This window comes from Crotalus tigris, unplaced genomic scaffold (genome assembly GCF_016545835.1).
Source record: "Crotalus tigris isolate CLP2741 ecotype Arizona unplaced genomic scaffold, ASM1654583v1 scf7180000018306.2785112, whole genome shotgun sequence".
In the NCBI taxonomy this organism is placed as follows: Eukaryota; Metazoa; Chordata; class Lepidosauria; order Squamata; family Viperidae; genus Crotalus; species Crotalus tigris.
This window is the reverse complement of record NW_024096934.1, coordinates 2,201,426-2,219,840: the sequence shown is the minus strand read 5'-3', so window position 1 is coordinate 2,219,840 and position 18,415 is coordinate 2,201,426. Positions and strand designations below refer to the sequence as shown.

The 18,415-nt window shown below is 39.2% G+C and overlaps 1 protein-coding gene across 6 annotated transcripts in view; it reads right to left on the bottom strand.

The window, feature by feature from the left end:
- Positions 1-17,958, bottom strand: part of LOC120311014 (solute carrier family 12 member 3-like) — a 60,065-nt gene extending 42,107 nt beyond the window's left edge. The window contains exons 1-2 of one of the 6 annotated variants that reach the window (XM_039350117.1): positions 1,676-1,735; positions 1,157-1,201 (exon numbers count right to left, since the gene is read on the bottom strand). The gene's annotated coding sequence lies outside the window, so the exon portion shown is untranslated. The other 5 variants (XM_039350115.1, XM_039350119.1, XM_039350114.1 and 2 more) reach the window with 5 other exon arrangements.
- Positions 17,959-18,415: the final 457 nt, after the last annotated feature.

The window sequence follows — 18,415 nt, the reverse complement described above, 5'->3', positions numbered from 1 at the left end:
TCTTATTTGCATACAGCCATGAAATACTATGTTTTCTAATCCATTAAATAAAAGCAGAGTGCCAATGGATGATCAAGCTTTATCTAGGTCATTGACCTGCATAAAATACCATTACAGGATGGTAATTTGCCACCACCTCAACACAAACTGCCTAGCCAATGTGCAGTGGAAAATGAGCCAAATTTTAAAATTACTGCCATAACTATAAAGCAACATCACAAGTATAAATAATTAAAACATTGTGCAATATAGTGCAGTTTAAAATAGTGTGATATAATGTTAATATAAAACATTGGAAAAAAAGGAAAAAAATAGCAAAAAATGAAAAATACTAACCAAAAAGTATACGAGCATTGTATTGCTAAAATCTCCTGGTAAAAATATAATTAGTATTGATATTAAAACTATATAAGCTAGTTATACCACAACAGCAGTAGATAACCGGCAGCGCGTACTTTATAAAAAGCAATAGCAGTAAAAATGGTCATGTGAAAGAGTTAGAAATAAAACCAATTATACAATAAATCAGTACACAATTAAAAGCACGGACTTCATCTATCCTGGTTTTGCCAAGGCCATAATCAAAGTATTTTTCAATTTAGCACATTATGCTATCTAATATCCATCTTGTGAACTTTTCTATGAGAAAGAAATGAAAAAGTGCACTATCTAAGTTGGGCTAATTTATTTACCTTTCAGATAGGAACCACAGCAGTTCCTCTATATAGGTAGGCAAATCCCACTGAATTCAATGGATTTTCTTCTAGGAAAAAAAAAAAGCTGAAAGAAAATTCCAGTGTTCAAAAAATTTAAGTCTGTTCCCGTTGTGTTACAATATTAGTCCATGGGGAATATACCTCATCAGAAAAAGGTGAAATTAATCCATTCAGGTTAACTAAAAAACAATTAAGATCTTTGTGGCGCTTTAGGGATGAAACCGATTATTGTGGTATAACTAGCTACAAGGCCACAATGTTCACGCTGCAATAAATTTATGATTCCTTTAAGAGACACAAGGATGGTTTTGGTCTAGGCTGTAAGACTAGTGCAATTGTTTTCTTATTTAAGAATCAAAACTCCCATTTACAGGGGCAATACATTTTCCTAATAATTAAATATATTTATTTATATTTATTATTAGGCTATTTATACCAACCTTGCTCTCATCCAGCAGTATTTTTTTTATTTCCAAAAGGCTACACTGCAACAAGATACAGGGATTATTTTCCTTAGGGATGGCTAAAAGACCAGGTGAATTATATATATGATAAGAGAGAGAGAGAAAGAGAGAGGGAGAGAGGGAGGGAGCAAGCAAGGGAGGGAGAGATATTCAGTAAAAATCTGTTTTGTCACACTTTGTAGCTGAGGTTTTCCAAGCACTGCCCTGAAAATAGATGCCTAAAAGGTTTACATTTGATTTTCCTCAGGTGAGAAATTTGGCCTTCACTCCTCAAGATTAAAATGGAAACAAGCACTAGGATTAATGCTGTACTGGACTGTTTAAATGAGCAGAATAAAGGCAGAAAGCATGAGATAGCAGGGAGCAGATGAAGAACAGACCAGCTGCAAAGACCCAGGAACCAGGAATGAGCAGAAAGTCCCAGAGACCAGTCCCAGAGACCAGAAGATGAGATGGACGCTCAGGTCCCTGGCTTCATCTCCCGTCTTTCTGTACCTGCTCCTTCAGTGTCTCCGCGCCAGCCCTTGATATCTTATCTCTCACCTGCCACAGGTTGACCTGCTATCTCTCTTGACTTATAAAGGCTCCTGATAAACGTAGGTCCAGCTCTTCTAAACTGGACCCAACAGCTCCTGGCTGCCTTGATCCCTCCTATCCATCATCTGTACTGCCACCCCCTTCTCCAAATAGACAAACTTTCCAAATGCACGAAGGAAAGGGGAGGGGGTGGGAAGGTTGGGGGGGGGAATTGAAAGAACATCCTCCCCCTTTCTTGCACACATATACAGAAGTTAAGGGCCCTGTTTGCTCGCCTTATCTCCTGCCCCTGCAGTGTTCTTTCCACTAGCCCATTTGCACAAGGCAATGGAAACTTAGAAAGACAATGGAAAGTAGAAGGAAGCCTGGAGCCTCAGGGATCTGTCTGGTTGGGTGGGTGGCTGGCCTGTGGGCAAGGGATGGGCAGCAGGGCAAAAAGCAACAGGATGTAAGAATGCAGGCTTCAGACTGAGCCTTGCAGGCAGCTTAAGGGAATGGCAGAGTTGAAAGGGACCTTGGAGGTCTTCTAGTCCAGCCCCACACTCAAGCAGGAGACCCTTGCATTTCAGATAAATGGCTGTCCAGTGATGGAGCACTCCCAGTTTCTGAAGGCAAGCCGGTCCACTGATTAATTGTTCTCACTGTCAGGAAATTTCTCCTTAGTTCTAGGTTGCTTCTCTCCTTAATTAGTTTCCAGCCACTGCTTCTTGTCTTTCCTTCTGGTGCTTTGGAAAATAGGTTAACCTCAGCGGTGGGATTCAAATAGGTCAACAACCGGTTCTGTGTGTAGCTGCCGCTTCTGGAAGTCCATTCTGGGCCTGGGCAACAAAAAATTAGCTCCCAGTTCTGCCAAAGTGGTGCAAGCCAGCTGAATCCCACCACTGGTTAACCCCCTCTTTTTTTGTGGCGGGTCCTCAGATATTGGAAGACTGTTATCATGCTGCCCCTAGTTTCTCTTTTCACTAAACTAGACATACCTAATTCATGCAATCGTTCTTCATATGTTTTAGCCTTCATGCCCCAATCATCTTTGTTGCTCTTCTCTGCATTCTTTCCTGAGTCTCAACACCTTTTTTAATATTGTGCTTCAGGTTAAGACTTGAACCATCTGCTAAGGCATGCCGCCGAGGAGAAGAACGAGGCTAGGGTCTTGCTTAATTGATTTACTTTCCAGCTTTGGATCCAAGTAGGACAATCTAGATGGCTTCCATAAGGCAACTAAGAATGTGGAAGAAGACCTGAATGAGCTGAAATATTATTAAAAAGAGAGACAGAGTGATCTTAACGAAGGCATTCTTTAAAAAAAAAAAAAACAGGGTGCACGATGGAACAGAGACTTTGAAGTGAATTCAGGAAACTAAAGTGAAGATTGCACATCAGCATGCACAGACATGTTTGCCCTGATCTTACAAAAGTGTTTCTCAACTCATTGTACACAAACCATAGCTGGATATAGAAGCAGCTCAGGTGGGACAGTAAATCCCTGAAACCATGCCTTTTTCGAATTTGCCCCAATTGTTAAATGTATTAACCCAGTGTTTCTCAACCTTGACAATTTTAAGGCATGTGGACTTCAACTCCCAGAATTCCACAGCCAGCATTGCTGGCTGTGGACTTCTGGGAGTTGGAGTCCACATGCCTTAAAATTGTCAAGGTTGAGAAACACTGGGTTAACCCAACATTTATAGAAATAAACATATAGAAGATTTTCTCAGACAGAGGTGTTTTTAGCTTTGAAAGGGGAGACAGGGCAAGGGAGTCTAAAACCATGGGTGACGTAGATAATGTGGAGGAAGAGAAGATTTATTTTCCCCTCATTACAGAATTGAATTGAAACTTAAAAGCCACACACACAACAGGCACCATATAAATACCACACACAGAATAGCACAAAGCAAACACTCCACTAGAGAGATGTTCTCTGAGGAAGGACAGTCCTGAAAACTCGGAAGATTAAATGTCTAGTAGTCCCAGTGACTGACCCAGGTTAGATTCTGCAACATTATCCTGGGACACATATATTCACCTTCATTTGTGAAATTTAAAAGCAAGGAGATTGGTGGAAAAAATTTGTTTATCTGCTCCCTAGTAAAACTATGATTTTTTTTCCTGCTAGCACTTGTGTTAACCAGAGGCCTGGTCTTTTACAGTCGAGCAGACAAGTTCCTGAAAATTTAGGCCGTTTCTTAACACCAGCAACTTTTAGGGAGGGTGTCTCAAAGGTGCTTTTTATTTTTTTTCAAAAGGCAACTTAAAAAAAACCCAGTCCAGTTGCCTTTTTGAAAAAAGAAAAAAAAGGACCTTTGAGATAACTACGACCTGGATGACTGAGAATCTTCATAGACATTTTTTAAGAGGGGTGGATTTCAACTCCCAGAATTGATCTGCAAACCGGATTTACAACTGACTTTGCAAATCACGCTAAATCGTAATATGGTTGGGTGAGTCTTAGCTAGAAGATTGTGCCAGCTGAGAGAATATGATTTAACACTCCCCAAAAATGTAATTATTACCAAACCTTGATTTAGCAAATATGTGAACTCAGGCAACCTTTCAGTCCCATTGGCCTGAGAGGGTTCTTTGGAAGATAAAATTTGAGAGAGGGATGTTTTGTTTTCAGCCATGAATATCTTGAAGATGAAAAGTATCTCTTATCCATGGAAGAGACAATTGCCTTGAGAATTCTTTCTCTCCTTATCTGTGGTAGCACACTGGGCTCCAGGTATAAGAGATTCAGGTATAATACATAACTATTAAGCATTATAATAGTCTCAGGTAAGTTCAGGATGTGCCCAAGATAAGGATTTACTAGTCAGTTCCTTTTCCCCAAAAACATTAAGTTTCAAAAGAAGATAACATTTTAAAAGAATTAAAGGAAAAGGGGGTGTCAGGGACAAAGCTAAATTGAGAATGCAGGGAGGGGGGCGGAAGAAAAATATAGAAAAGAATAACTTCCAACCTTCTTTGGTACAGGTATAAGAATAAAATAATGTTTTGCTCTAAAATTAACTATTGCACACTTCTAAAATCGTAAACAATTCCAATCATCCAATCTCAGAATTAAAAGTTTAATTTCTTTCACCTTCAAGCAAACAGCCCAAAAGTGGTTTCCAAGTAGAAACACAGCTAGATAAAGCCTTTTCTTTAACCAAAATAATCAGTGTTGCCATGTCTGCCAACTCTGTGAACTGCGCCATCCATTCTTCACTTGTGGGAAAGTGTGAGTCCTTTCATCTCTATACATATGAAAGTCTTGTGCTATTTGCTTCATTGTCAACACCTCCATTCCTCCCCCTTCCCTGATCTTTCAGGAAGTTGATAAAATGTTTGATTTTTAATCATTGAGAAGTCAATTTACGTTCATCTATTTGGCTTATTCCAATTTAATTGGAATAATTCCTGGAAAGCAAAATGTTCTGGCCTCAGCCTCTGAGTATTTTACAATTGGCTCAATGAAATGAACATCAAGGTTTGGGGGAGATCTGGGAAGGAAGTGAGAAACTCCCTTCCAAAGAATTTCCTCAGATCTGTTAGCATCTTTCCTTGAAATTTCCCCCACGTTGTTCCATTAGAGCAGATTGTATGGTAGCTGTTCTCAGTTTTGCTTTCCTTTGGACCCATTAACTATTCCAAAACCTTTGTCCCACCAAAGGCAAAAAGAAGGAGTCCATAAGATCAACAGACGAGTCCTGCTGGATAAGGATAATGGTCACATAGACCAACATTCTGGGTCTAACTATGGCCAGTTGGATGCACAGACCTGGAACAAGAGTCCCTTTTCCCACACTGAAACCCACTCAGAAGATGGTCAACAGTCTGGCAACTTCAGACGCAGTCATTATAAGTAGTTGTGATAGCCTAAACCAGTATTTCTCAACCCTCAGTAACTTTAAAATGGGTGGACTTCAAGTCCCAGAATCCCCCAGCCTGCATGGTTTATGGAATACTCAGCAGGTAATAAAGTTTGCAAAACCATCCCTGGAGGCTTTTAAAAAGAGACTGGGCAGCTGTTTTTCTGAATGATATAAGGTCTCCTGCTTGAACAGGGGGTTAGACTAGAACAGGGGTCTTCAGACTTGGCCCTTTTATGACTTGTGGACTTCAACTCCCAGAATTCCTCAGCCAGGCACACTGAAGTCCACAAGTCATAAAAGGGCCAAGTTTGAAGACCCCTGGACTAGAAGGTCCCTTTTAACTTCCATATTACAATGGCTGAATCTACACAGTACACTTAGCCAAAACCAGACATAGTCTGGCTTAGTGTGGTGCATGAACACGTCCATTAACCTATTTCAAGATCACCCATGGATCTTCCTGGATGAATGTGGAGTTGAACCTGGGTGTCTCATCTAATAATCTTAAATGCTGCACAATACTGGCTGGGTGAGATTGGTTTGCCAAATAACTAGTAAGCCAAACTCTAAATAAACCAGTCAAAACAAGTAAGTAAATATTCCAGCCTGCTCTTTCATTACAATACCTTTAACAACAATATGGAACAATATCCAAATTAAGCTTTGCATGAGGCAAGACAAAACATGTGTTTGTTCCTTCAGCAAAGGTTCCTATTTAAGGTAGAAGAACAGGGGAAAATGAAGCAATTGGCAACTCTTAAGAAGACTTATAGCACTGGAGAAAAAGTGAAATAGCTAAACTCTAAACCACAAATTTTAATTTAACTTTATTTATAGTGGATATAAAGTAATCGTCACTTTGAAACAAATGCAGTTTTAATAAATAAGCTTTTTTAAACACATATTTTATTCTATTGCTACGGTTTGTAAGGCAATTCTTTCTTCCATTGAGAAGAAACAATTGGCTGGTGATTTGTTGGTTGGTTGATTAATTAATTAAAACAATTTATATAGCCACCTATCTCAATAAGAGAGTCCTGAGTGATGGACAAATTTAAAACCAAAAAAAATTGTAGCATAAATAATATTTATTTATACACAGATAATTGTTATTTCTTCCCCCCCCCAGTTTTTTATTAATTTTCCAATATTACATTTACAAATTTGAAAAGTAGCATTGTGGCTGAGCACCGTAATTCCATTATATTTGAATATCATCAGTACAAATCTCAAAGTATTACAACAACTAATTCCCTCTCTTTCCCCTATAATATCTACTGTCTTATATTCAGACCAATACAGTTCTTATTCTATCAATCAAACAAAAAATACCTTTCTAGTATTCATCAATAATCTTCAGTCTATACATATCTTAATTGATTTGACATTCCATCTTTTAGACAATAACCTAGTAAGTTTTTCTTAACTTTAATTTCTCATTGATATTTAAATTTAACATTTAATCTTTATCATTTCCAAATTTTAAATGACCCCAATTTCTAAGTCTTTTATCAACATCAAACAATAGCCACAAAAATACAAGGAGATCTTTTTGATGATTTAAAAGCAAAGATACGAAAGATGACTTGGCAAAAAAAAAGCTAGAGTAAAACTGAAAAGGATTGGGGTTTTGATTTACACATGAGATCTAAAATAGAATATATCCAAATGGATAGAATATGTATTCTGAACACAAGATATTGTAACGATTTGAAATAAAGAAAATTTTGGTTATATAAAATCTAGAAATATAAATATTGAAATAAGAATATTATATTGTTTTATTAGTTTGTTAAGATAGATGGTAGAATTTATATATAAGTGTGTATTTTAAATATTAGATTGTATGAGGAATTGTGATAAAGAAATTGTGCTTAATTAAAAATTTGGGGAAAAATATTAGAAGTTAAATTAAAATATTAAGGGGAAATTAACTATCAGGTCACTGATTGGCTAAAAGTTTGAATATTTAAAAATAACTAAGATTTGAATTTAAGGCATTGTTATGAGTTGAGACAAAGGTTAAGTAAAACTTAGAAGTATAAATACTAATAATTAAATTTGTATATTGGTTTGTGGTACAAATGCTGACGGTTTATTTTATTTTATTTTTTGGAAAGGAAGAAAGGAAGGAAGGAAGGAAGAAAAGAAAATAATTATTAGCCCCAAATATGAGATAATTATTATTTCTACACAGGAGCGTCCAGTCTAGGTGCTGGCCTAGAAACCAGGAGACTGTGAGTTCTAGTCCTGCCTTAGCCTCAAAAGCTAGCTGGGTGACTTTGGGCTAGTCATTCTCTCTGAGCCCAACCCACCTCACAGGGTTCTTGTTGTGGGGAATATAGGAGGAAGAATGGAATATTAAGTATATTCACTGCCTTGAGTTACTTATCAAGTAATAAAAGTGGGATAAAAATAAAATAAAATAAAACAACATTTAAAAAAAAACCCACATGGAGCTGAATAACCATTATCATTTCAAATTGCCAAGATAATAATAAAACACTCAGTCAACTCTCAGCCCAAGTGCTTGGGCAGTAACGGAGCAGTGGAGCATGGGTCTTGCCTATTCTGAACTAGGTCTTGCCTATTCCTGTTTGTGTCCCACACTCGGGGCACTGAAATAAACCAGATCCCAGCTGAAAATACATTTCTGCTCCATCTTTTAAAGTCTTTAACACAAAAGGGGGGAATTTAACTCACAGACAAGGGGCTGCTCCAACTTTCAAGCACAGCAAATGCTTCTCCATCTCCTTGTTTTTGAATACCCTGTGGGTGTCGGCAATTGTTTCTTTTTTATTATTATTTGTGTTTTGGATGATTAGCAAACTCTTTATCTCCAAAGGCTAAAGGCAATGATTCATCTTTTTGCATATCTCTTCTGAAGTTCACAGAGAACAGAATTCAGACAATCTCTGAAAAGGAAGCATTTCAAGATATGTTTTGCTTTTCTTGGAATATCTCCTGGCAATGAGGGGCTTGTCCTACAGTGGGTGGGATTGGGGGGGGGGTGGAAACAAGTTTTTAGGAGGGTGTTTTGATGGAGACAATTTATTTCCTTTTCTTGAACAGCACCACTAATGTCTTTTTGGCAAGATAGCTGAGCTGGTGTACACCATCATCTGTACATGCTACAAACTTAATCAAGATTAATCTGATATAATTCACCAATTCTAATGAGCATTCCAACAAATATATTAGTCTTCCACCTTGGAAATAAGAATCCTGGAGTATTTTAAACCAGAATTACAATAATAAACATAAAGAAAGTCAAGTGAATGTTCAGTATAGGTTCAGAAATGGAACATTGATTAAGAAATAGAACATGTATTTCTTCTATTATTTATTTGTGACTCTCCCACCTTTATTATTTTTCCAAATACCTCAAGGAAGCGAACATATCTAACACACCTTCCTTCTATTTTTCCCACAGCAACTATCTTGTGAGGTAGGTTGGGCTGAGAGAAAATAACTGGCCCAAAGTTACTGAGCTGATTTTCATGGCTAAAATGGGAACTTGAAGTCACAGTCTCCTGCTCTTTAATCTGGTGCCTTAATCACTATGCCAAACTGGATCTCTTAAGTCAAGGTAGCAAACATGTCCAACACACCTTCTTCCTCACAGCAACTCTGTGAAGTGGATTGGTCTGAAAGAGAGGGACTGATCCAAAGTCACCCAGCTAGCTTTCATGGCTGAGGTGGGACTTGAACTCCCAATCTGCTGGATTCTCACGTCTTAATCACTAGACCAAAGTGGCTCTATTCATACAAGGAAAAAATGCAGAAGAAAAAGAAGACTGAGAATCTGGATGAAATAAGAAACTGTAGAATTGCACATACAGAAGGGATACACTTTCTTTCTCGAAAAACCATTTCCTCAAGAAATGTTTTGTTAAGTGATTGTTTGCTGCAGGCTATCTTTACACAACATACAGTGCTATAAACTATGTCTTGCAAATCATAACACCTGGATTTGCATGACAAAGTAAAGCCAAAATCAAACAACCATATTTGTGACCTAGAATGATCTCAGCCAAAAAATCTCCATATCAAAACACTCAAATTTAATCGTAATACATTGTATATACACACTTCCATGGTAATAGGTTGGATATACAATTGTAACACATTGAATATACCACACTTGTATGGTAAGTCAGTATTTAATCCTTAAGGCTTAGTTATTAACCAACAACAGCAAATCACCCCACAGTGATATGGGCAAAACAATATAACTTTGTGGCAGAGTCTCTGGCCATATTATGACACATAGAATGTTGCCAGAGTTGGCAACCAGCCGTGCCACAAAGTTGTGTCGTTTGGTCGATATCACTGTGGGGCGATATCACTTTGCTGTTGCTGATTAACAACTATTTAAAATAGAATCTGAAATAAAAATTGATTACTAATGGAATGTGGGTAGATGGTGTTAAATAGCTACCAAGAAGGCAGATGTATTTCCAGGTGACATTGACACAAGTATTGTTTCCCAATAATGGGAAGTCACAACTCCACTGTTTCTCACACTGCTAGGAGCCCTGCATCTAATTCTGGGAACTCCATTTTAAGAAAGGTTCATAAAAGTTACAACATATTCAGTGAAGGTCAACAATCTGAGAATTGGAAACCGCCTTCTCTGAATCACTTTCCACAGATAGAGAATGCTTGGTGAAAAGTGAGTGTTGACATGGAAGCATGCTTCAAACATTTGGACAACGGCCTACAGAAGGTGCTTCAGATCCATTCTGCCTTGTTTCAGAAAGCATGGTTTTAAAGTTACAAGAAGTGAATGTTGTCTCCCCCTCAGAAAAAATATTTTTAACAAGTTTCGGCAAATGAACAAATGACAGAGAGGCCATTTGGATGTGTTCAGATGGAAGGCTGATGCTTTCAAAGCACAGAGAGTTGGGCTTAACATATTAACACAGTTGGAAGAGACTTTGGAGGTCTTCTAGTCCAGTGTTTCTCAACCTGGGCAATTTTAAGATGTGTGGACTTCAATTCCCAGGATTCCCAAGTCAGCCCATGCTGGCTGAGGGATTCTGGGAGTTGAAATCTACACATCTTAAAATTGCCCAGGTTGAGAAACACAGTTTGACTAGAAAACCTTCAAGGTCCCTTATACCATTTCAGACAAATAGTTGTCCAATCATTGGGCTTAAATAGGTTTGTTAACTTAAATATCCCCTTTCATTTCTTAATTACTATTTATTTCAGTTGTTTCACACACACACCCAAATACTTGCTCATCTTCCCAAGTGGTATCTAAAATTTTACATTGGACAAACTAATTGGTCTCTGCATAAAAAAAGACGGATGGAATGCTTTTTAAATAGGGAGATGGGATAAACATTTAGAATAGAAAATAAAAAGGTAGAAAATGGATGGAAACTAATCAAGGAGAGAACCAACCTTAGAATTGAGGAAAAATTTCCTGACAGAACAATTAATCAGTGGAACAGCCTTCAGAAGTTGTGGGTGCTCCATCACTGGAGGTTTTTAAGAAGAGACTGGACAGCCATTTGTTTGAAATGGTATAGGTCAGGGGTAGGCAACCTTGGCTCTTTTATGACTCGTGGACTTCAACTCCCAGAATTCCTGAGCCAGCCATGCTGAGGGGAAAGCTGAGCCATGCTGGCTCAGGAATTCTGGGAGTTGAAGTCCATGAGTCATAAAAGAGCCAAGGTTGCCTGCCCCTGGTATAGGGTCTCCTCCCTGAGCATGGGGCTAAACTAGAAACCTCCAAGGTCCCTTCCAAATCTGTTATTCTATTCTATTCTATTCTATTCTGGATTTGATTTGATTCTATAGCTGCCCACCTCAGCTTCCTGACAGTTAGAACAATGAATCAGTGGAATGACCTTCAGTGGGTGCTCCATCATTGGAGGTTTTTAAGAAGAGATTGGTCAGCCATTTGAAATGGCATAGGGTCTCCTGCTTGAGCAGGGGGTTGGATTAGAAGACCTCCAAAATCCCTTCCAACTGTTGTAATTCTGACCTCAGATATGGCACTGTTTTGAAAAAAATGTTCAGTGGGGAAATATCTCAGTGGTGCGGGTTCATCTGCCTTTGAAGTGAAAGTTGTGATCATTTGCAAAGTCATTCTTCTGCTCCAGGTTTATCAGGAGACATGGGTGAATTCATTAGACAATGCAACATTTTTTCTAAATTAAACAAAGGGCCAGGGTTCTTTTCACTCTGCATTTGTACATTACTCATCAGCGCAAGAATGTCTGGCTCACACCCAGGCTCTGTTGCGTTAATAGCCCATATAATCTTTGGCAATTCTCGCTATCGGATCTACCTCTTTCTTTTGGTTTTAGGTTTTTTTTTAAATAAGCCCTCTGTGGGACTGTGATCATCATAAATATCATGGCCTTTACAATGCCACAAACACTATCTAGGTTTGCATGACACACTAGCCTATTGGGAACTGAATTGAACCGTTACTTTGCTTCACGCTTTTCTCTGAACTGCAAAATTCAACGTACCCGATCTGTAAGCACAGAAGGCACCTGTCAATTATACCAGCCATTTGGGGGGGGGGGCTGAGGGGAAATCAGTGTCTTCACTCTTTTTGTTGCAGCAGGTTAAATAAGAAGTTGCTTTTTGAGCAACTCACAACTTTGCTGGGGATATCCTGCATTTTGTGTAGCAGGGGTGGGTCAATGTTTTTGACTCCAGGGTTCACATTGAGGAGGAGGAGGAGGAGGAGGAGGAAGGAAGGAGAAAGAAGAAGAAGAAGAAGAAGAAGAAGAAGAAGAAGAAGAAGAAGAAGAAGAAGAAGAAGAAGAAGAAGAAGAAGAAGAAGAAGAAGAAGAAGAAGAAGAAGAAGAAGAAGAAGAAGAAGAAGAAGAAGAAGAAGAAGAAGAAGAAGAAGAAGAAGAAGAAGAAGAAGAAGAAGAAGAAGAAGAAGAAGAAGAAGAAGAAGAAGAAGAAGAAGAAGAAGAAGAAGAAGAAGAAGAAGAAGAAGAATTGCAAGGAGCCAGGAACATGGAAATATTGTGATAAATAAGTTGATAATAAACTTGCACACCTTCCAGACAGAGACATACATGCTCGCCCTATTCCTGGGATTGCTAGAACAAAAAAGGAAGCATTTTGTCTCTGTCCTCAGAAAACTGGAAGTGTCTTGGCAACTTCCCATTTCTGGATTCATGGATCATTTTGAGATCCTCTCCGTGTGCTTCTTGTTTAACAAACCGTCTGACTATTGGATTAAAAGCAGAGAAGTCTATGCAGACTTGCCCAGGGACCTTCTAAAGGCAGAGGACAACAGACAGAGATCTTATGAGATCTGCCTTGGGACAAGTCCCACTGATTTTACTGAAGAGGGAGTAAACATCCCTAGCAAACTGAGAGAAAAACTTATTCAGATTTATAAAGCCAGTTACATTAGGGCTTTCACATCTGGACTGCAAAAATCTAGACAAGGCAACAAAAAGACACTGCAAACTAACTTTTTGTTGCTATCTAGTGAAGCATCTGGAGTTTTGCAAATCAGATATGGTAGTTGCTGTGTTCTCCGTTCGCGTGTGAATGATGAAGACTCATGGTGGCAACTAACAATGCTTTATTCTCCTACTCCAACTCCAAGCAAAAAGCAAAAGGCACGCAGGCCTTTATATAGGGCTTGAACCCCGGACAGAGTGAACCAATAAGAGTTCTTCTTTCTTCGCACCTTGCGCATGTGCACAAGGCTGGCACCGCTCTGTCTGGTCCCAGGCAGCTTTTAGAATGCCCGGGACCATTTGCAACAATTCTGGGCCTGCTGACTTTCCTCATCAGGCCCAGGACACAACAGTAGTTCTTTGCCAGACTGAGTTGATTGATTGGTTACATTAATCGATTAAAGAGAATCACTTTCATCAATCAAATAGACGCCTCTGAATGGGGCAAATTATTTATTTATTACATGTTTCCTGCCTTTATTGCTTTATAAGTAACTCAAGGTGGTGAACATACCTAATGCTCTTCCTCCTCCTATTTTCCCCAAAACAACTCTTGAGAGAGAAGGACTAGTCTAAATTCACCCCACCGGTTGAGACCAGAACTCACAATTTCCAGATTTCTAGGCCAGCACTTTAATTACTACACCAAGCTGGTTTTCTATTTCTTTCTTTCTCTTGTTATCCTATATATTTAATGGTTTTGTACTATTAAAGGATCAAGATGCCCTTCTAGGATTTTGTCCTGCAATTCTGGAAAAGGTTAAGGTGTTTTTGAGTCAAGAGAGCATTGGTGAGTGTCCTGAGGTAAAACCTCATGATATGAAAAAACACAGTTGCTTTTATTTTACAGAAATATTTCAGAATGAACAGATGCACAGATCATATTTTGATTCTTCCACCAGACAGAACAGAACAGGACAGAATATCGGACTTGAAAGGGATCTTGGAGGTCTTCTAGTCCAACTTCCAGCTCAGGCAGGAAACCCTATGCCATTTCAGACAAATGGTCTCTTCTTAAAAACTTCTTGTGTTCGAGCATTCACAACTTCTGGAGGCAGGTTGTTCCACTGATTAATTGTTCTAACTGTCAGGAAATTTCTTCTTAGTTCTAGGTTGCTTCTCTCCTTGATTAGTTTCCATCCATTGCTTCTTGTCCTGCTTTCAGGTACTTTGGAAAATAGCTTGACAACTCCTGAGATATTGGAACACTGCTATCATGTCACTCCCTAGTCCTTCTCTTCATTAAACTAGACATACCATAAGGTAGGTATGCAAAATGACATTTGTTTGGTCTATGTGCTAAGATAGATTTCATTCTTCGTAGAAAACTTCTTTGTTCCCCAAGTAATCTGATGGGGACAGGAATATGACCTGATGTTAGTGTTGGGAATTCCCATTTTATGTTCAAAACCGTGATCATCTGCAATGACATCTTCACACTATTATTTTCATGCAACCTCATTTCAAAGCCATCATGCCTTCCACCAGATTCCAATGGTCTGACTATTCCATATGATATTGTTTCTCAACTTTGGAAATTTTAAGATGTGTGGATTTCAACTCCCAGAATTCTGGGACTCAGAATCTTCATATCTTCTGGCTGGGGAATTCTGGAAGTCTGCAATCTTAAAGTTGCCAAGGTTGAGAAACACTGCCTTTAGGAGTATTGTGTCATCAATGCACACTTTTATACAGATAACAATCATTCATTATATTAAGTGAAATCTTACAAGTCATATTGCTAAGTGTTTAATTCCCCGTCCAGCTCATGAAATCATAAAGTGTTAGAGGTTAGCTTAGCATGCTTAATTATTTGGAGAATTTATGTGGCCCCTTGACATGAGCAACACAGCTTTGGGCAGCTGGCAATAGAAAACAAGCCAAGACAAAAATAGTCAATAATAATCAGTAATCAATAAGAAATGACCTGTCTCGCTTTCATACTTTCTACCAATGGGAACTTTACTCATCCTGGCTTCAGTGCCCAGGGAGAATAAACAAGTTAAAGGCTTTCCAAAGGACCACAGGTTCAGGCCCAACCAAACATCAGAATGACAGAGATGGAAGGGACCTTGGAGGTCATCTAGTCCAACCCCCTGCTCAAGCAGGAGACTCTTACAGAATCACGGAATAACAGAGTTGGAGGGGATCTTGGAGGTCTTCTAGTCCAGCTCCCTGCTCAAGCAGAAGGACCTTACAGAATCATAGAATCTACAGAGCCAGAAGGGATCTCAGAGGTCATCTAGTCCAATCCCCTGCTCAATGGCCCATGCCCTTCAGCAAATCCGTCTTCTACTGGTGGGCCCTCCACCATTTCTTTGATGCTGCCCACATCAGGATGGATAGGAGTATCAATCCATAAGGTAGGCTTCTTCGTGGAACCCATCTAGGATGACTTTCGAAGCATCACACTTTATAAGTTATCGCCTTGCACAAAACTAGCCAATGCCATTGGGTGCTTATTAAACAAATCTGTGTAAGGTGGGAACTAAGCTAAAATCACTCAGCTTTCACTCATTTTTTTATTAAAAAAATCTTTAAATGGAAAAGGATCCAAAGAACTGATTTTAAACCCTCATTTGTTTGAAGGACTCCCCAAATGCCAGCCCAATTTAAATGTATTCACTTATTACATTCAACCTTTGCTTAGAAGCTCAAGGCATCAGCCATGGTCTTCCATCTTCACAATAAAGTAAACTAAGTTATGCCAACAAATAAGGACAGATTCAAAGCTATCCATGAAAACTCCATGGCTGATTAAAACTTCATGTCTCCAGAACAAATACTTTAATGTTAAATACAGTAATGTGTTTTATATCAAAGTGGCCTGTTCAAGGTATATGGGCACACTACATCTGGTCACAACATCTTGCCTTAGAAAGAGGTCTCGTGTTTAAGGAACCGCCCTGAATTCATTAGAATGGCGTTTCTCAACATCAACATCTTTTTGATGTGTAGATTTCAACTCCCAGAATTCTTAAAGTTCCTGAGGTTGAGAAACCTTACCTCGGAGATCAGCATGGAAGAAATGATTAAAAGGATGATTTGGGAAACCTTGCTGAAAAAAGCTGAGAAAATGTCCTAGCATTGAGAAAGATTTCTCCTCTAGGGCCATGTTTGAGGTGGACGTTCTCACTTTCCAGGGTTTAAGAACGGCTCAGTTACAAAGACATTGATTGATACTTTTAGGTCAGGACATGTTGACAAAACAAGCCTTTGTGAAAGACAGAGAAGGCAGTAACAAAAAGTGACCTGGAAGGAAAATCACTTCCTTGTTATATAATCTTCAGCACAAGTCTAGAGCAACTGGTGATAACATTTCAACCCATCATTTGCTAATCATTTTTCTATTGCTAAATAGGCACCTATATAACTTACATCTCAAGAAGTATTATCTGTTGGAATCAAGGTAGCCAAGATTTTTTTTAAAATAGCTTCTGTGCTGATGCCAAAAGTACAATTCGTTCTATAGACTTAATACATATGGATGCCCTGAGAAAGCATTAAGAGATGTACTTCTGCAGAAAAGAAGTTAAGCCAACTTCTGAAACTCAACAACTTTGAAATGTGTGTGTCCTTCAATTGCAGGAATTCTCCAGCCGGTATGAGTTGAAGCCCACACACCTTCAAATTGCCAAGACTGAGGAAAAAACTGAGATAAACCATCAAAAGCCTGACAAACTGACCACCTTTAGAGACACCTATTTGCCCTCTTCTCGCCAACAAGCAACAGTTTTTCTTATTTTTAAAAACTATGAGAAAACTGCTTATCCCTTGGAAGCCATGATTGCAGAGCTCTATGGGTTGTAAGTACCCACAGTTTGCTTTTTTTTTTCTCCCAGGATAAACTTATTTTTTTATTATTTATTCGTTAAATTTATTTGCTGTCTATTTCGCCCTGCAGCTATTCTAGGCAGCTTACAACAGGAAAAAGGAAGAAACAAAAAGAGGGTAACTGGAATAGAAATAAGACAATAGAACAATCAAATAAACAATGAAAAATAAATAAACAAGATAAACATGGAAATAAAGAAGATTTGTCTGTTAGATTAAACCGTAATTTACTGAACCGTGATTGTGGAACAGGCAACTGTGGGCTGGATTCACATAACACATCGAACCACACATAATAAGTATAACGTGATAATGAACTCAATCACAGTTAAACTGATCATGCCTGTAAAAGCATTGATGGTCAAAAGGACCTCCACATTTTACAGAGCAAAACAAGACTTTATTCTGCATGGAATGTAAAAATAAGGTTCAGCCCTGGAGGGGAGCAGAGTCCGAGTTTTCTATTGCTCTTTGCTATCATCCGGTGATCAACTAGGGCAGTGTTTCTCAACCTCGACAATTTTAAGGCACGTGGACTTCAAGGTTGAGAAACACTGAACTAGGGTTTTGCAGGCTTGATGCGATAGCCATACAAAATCTAAAGAAAAAAACAGGCCACAGAGGGAAAAGCAGAGGCAGTTCAGGGGACATGCCATGCACACAAAGAATCTCAAAAATTGAGATTAACAGATATTTTAAACCAGGGTTACTCCATCTCCAACAGTTTCAGGACAGGATCGATACTTAGCAGAGGAACCTTTCCTTGGCTCAGGAAAATTCTAGCAGTCTCCTTTCTGCTGATCACCCAACCCCTTGAAATACAAAGTACACATTTCATTACTACACACATTTCATTATTACAGATAGGCAACAGTTAGAGCTTCACCAGGCAGGACTTCATCAGATGCAATAAGGAAAGTATTGAAGCAAGCACAATGCATCAGGTGCAGTCAGGAAGAAGCTACCTTTGAAGATTCTTCTCCCTTCTTACAGTTTCAGAGCAACACCTGGGTTACAGGTAAACCAGCCATGCATCTCCAATCCGCTCTTCCACTCGCTTTGAAGACACTGTGTAGACTGTCCCGCCAAGCCCTTCCCAAACAGTCACACTCTGATCCTAAAGTAGGGATGGAAGCATGTTCCTGGTTGACGTTCCTCCTTCCAGCTGATAAACCTATGGAGCAATGCCTTGCTATGGACTTGACGTCTCCTCCCCTTCTCTGCTCTTGCACATAGGCAAGCTCAGAAGCACGTGCTAGCCACTCCATAAGGCATCGAAACTCCAGCCCCACCCAAGCTGGCTAAGGCTGTCCTCTTGCGACACTCAGCAGGCAGCGAGTCCTGAGAAAGGTGACAGGTGTTATGTGGCATGGAGGAACAAGCACAACCTCGCTGGCCAAATGGGGGACTCTCCCCAGAGGCAAACGACTTGCCGGCACTGGCTGAAGCAGGAACCAAACACACATCCCTTTTAACTGACTGAGGCCCAGGCCTTGCCAAATGTCGCAGTTGCATCTGGTTAAAAAAATTGGGATGTCCTAGCAACTTCCTTTTTCTAT